The sequence below is a fragment of the Diospyros lotus genome, chromosome 5 (genome assembly GCF_014633365.1).
Source record: "Diospyros lotus cultivar Yz01 chromosome 5, ASM1463336v1, whole genome shotgun sequence".
NCBI lineage: Eukaryota > Viridiplantae > Streptophyta > Magnoliopsida > Ericales > Ebenaceae > Diospyros > Diospyros lotus.
In genome coordinates this window covers 60,474-63,853 of record NC_068342.1, presented here as the reverse complement: position 1 = coordinate 63,853, position 3,380 = coordinate 60,474, and positions in this window count along the sequence as shown.

Sequence of the window (3,380 nt, the reverse complement as noted above, 5' to 3'; positions counted from 1 at the left end):
TTTTCATGTGAAACATCGATTGATTATTATAAAGGAATTGTCGGTTATATATCATTGAGGTTTCGATCTTGCTTTCGCTGATGTGATTGTTAATACCTGTCTTAGTTCATTATTAAATTTTGATATGCTAAGAAGGTACGATCGGGATTTTCGAGAAATGACTATGACGAAAGAATGTATGTAGTGTGTATGATGATATTAAAAAAAAAAAAAAAAACCCGAAATCTCGAGTTAACGCTCGTTCTGGGAAAACGGGGCGTTACACAATTGATCCCTACTTTTTCTGTCGGGTATGCCAAGAGGAAGAGTATTTCGCTAGCGTTGCTACTCTATTTTCAAGAGACCATTTTTTCCATTTAGTAATTTTTTTTTTTTTTGGTAACCATCTCATCCGTCTTCGCATCTCTTGTAGTTATTTTGTACACAATGTCTCCTAGGGGCCACTATAAAAAGAAGCCTTAGCCCTTTATTTGATCATTGCTTCAACAACTCTCCCGCAATAATTCTTTTAAAGTTTCTCAGCATTCTCAATTTTTGCACAGCATACTTCCTCATCCATGGTCTTGTGATACGCTCGAGAGACATTCATCCATAGGGGCTCTTGGATATATTCACAACCGAGTGACTCATCTATAGGTGTTGCTGGCGATTCCTTCCCAGGTGACCCTCATCCATGTGTCTTTCGTCGGCCATTCCCTCATGTGATCCTCATCCATGGGTCTCTTCATCTGCTATTCCCCCACGTGACCCTCATCCATGGGTCTCTTCGTCGGCTTCACCCTCACGTGACCCCCACCCATAAAAGTCTTAGTCCTCCTAAAGCTTATGTGATTTTTTTGCTTTGAGATTTAAGAGTTTGACATAGGTTGTTTTAAGAATGCTATACCCTCTCCGCCTTCTACTCCCAATGTATATATATCCCTTAGGCAGCGATCTTTGATAAAGGATAGGGAACTAACTGGAATTTGGTCCCATTTCCAAATTCTCATTGATCACAATATTAGGATGTAACACCCTACTTTTCCTAGGGTGTTAGATAACGTAAGATTTCGGGGATATATTTTTTTTCAACATAAACTCACCACATAAATCATTCCCCGACAATCTCGTTACATCTTCTCAGTATATCAAACTTAATAGTTGATAAATTAAGGCAAGTAAATCATTTCAAATGCGGAAGTTAGATCGAAACCTCAAATGATACATAACCGCAATTCCTTTTTTCATAATATTGAAATCGTATCATCGCTTAACATGACATCATCAAAATGTAATACATAGGTACATCTCTTAACCATAACGACAGAAACATGCTAAAGACCACCTATATAAATAACAGCTATATCTCGATAACCTCTTTCCCCTTGGCGCTGCTTCTTTCACCTGGAATGTTTGAATATTTCAGGGACATAATCCAAATTAGATACTGAATCATCTAAATGAGAGTTTAAAAACATTTTCATGAATATATGTAAGACATGAAACAAACCGACACATCCTGACAAGCCCTAGCCCAAGAGAATCCCACATAGCGCTTAACCCCTACCACAGGAAAAGAGCAATCTCTATAGAGGCAACGTAACCACATTGACATATTGGCATAGCACCGTCCTAGTTTAAGAGGGGTAACATCAATTCATGAATCCATGAATCACCCTATCATCATTACGTTCCCACTCAGAAGCATTTCGAACCACGTCAACAAAACCTTGGCCACAATATGATCAACATTATCCTTGGGAATCTACGTCCACATCGAAAACAATGCTACCGCTCAAAGGCCCCGGGGTGGTGTCTACTTACAGCCCCGCCACTTAAGCCAATCCGGGGTGGCGTACACTCTCAGCCTCACCATTTGTCGACTCGCAAGGGTGGTGTCCACTCTCAGCCCCCTTCACAAGTGGGCATTAATCCCTGGCACGCTTTCCTAGTGCTATCACTCAAGTGCCACATCACAGGTTGACATCTCACATCGCACATGGACAAACACAAAAACATGTCAATGCCATATACCATGATTTGATACATCATTTAAAACAACATTTCATGTACATAATTTATCACATAAAATTTAATGCACATGCATAAACATTTTGGGATGAACCTCCCATATGAAAACAACTATCACAAGTAAAACCGTTCACATACAACAAAACCATTTGCATGTAACTAAATCAAGTTTAGGTAGAAACAAAACCAAGTTTTAGGATAGAACTACTCACAAGTCAAAACCAAGTTTAAGAGTAAAACCACTCACAAGTCAAAACCAAGTTTAAGGGTAGAACCACTCACATTGAACGAAACTCAGAACACCTCGAATCTTGTGCCCAATCTCAATTTTCATGTAACTACTCAAGTCTTTTGACCAAACCATCTCCTTACAAGCCTTCATGCACTGCCCAAGTGCTCTGCGTGTGTGATGCCTCGCGTATGCTTTAAAATCCCTCTATCCACTAAATTCGAAGCACTTTCGTCTAGTATGAATTTATCACAACTTTGAATAAGAAAACCATTGGCCATGAATACCCTATTTATAGGCTTTGAAACTTGGCCACCAAGTAAGTCACATTATATTACAATATTTCTTAATCATTTCAAATATTTTCCAAATCTTTCAAGATATCATTTCAAATCTTTTAAAATCTTTTACAATCATTCTAAATCTTCTAAGATTTTTTGTAATCATTCAAAATCTTATAAGATCTTCTCAAATCATTCCAAAATTTCAAAGATTTTCTCCAATCATTCTAAATCTTCTAAGATTTTCTATAATAATTCCAAATTTTCTAAGATCTCTTGTAATCATTTCAAATCTTCTCAAATCTTATCCATAAAGTCATCACGAGTCTCATACTTATCTCTAAAGTCATCATAAGCCTTTATCTTTATCTCTAAAGTTATCATGAGATTTTATCTTATCTCTAAAGTTATCATAAGGCTTCATCTTTATCTCTAAAGTCATCATGTAGCTTTATCTTTATCTCTAAAGTCATCATGAGCCTTCATTCTTATCATTAAAGTCATCATGAGGTTTTATCTTTATCTCTAAAGTTATCATGTAACTTTATCCTTATCTCTAAAGTCATTATGAGGCTTTATCTTTATCTCTAGAGTCATCATGGGGCTTTATCCTAGATCTCCCAAATGCCCATAGGAAAAAGGTTTCAAGAATTACACATTGGTCCAAACTTTTCGAGTAATTGCACTTAGACCCCTTTCAATTGGTCCTCGGGCCATTTTTAAATTGCACTTATGCCCTTAGAGAGAAGATTTATTATGCTAATATCTCAATATTTTAGGTAAATTATACTTTTACTTGAACTTCAATATTTATGATTTTGTCCCTGGCTCAAAAACTGAATTTTTATCTTAAAACTTTC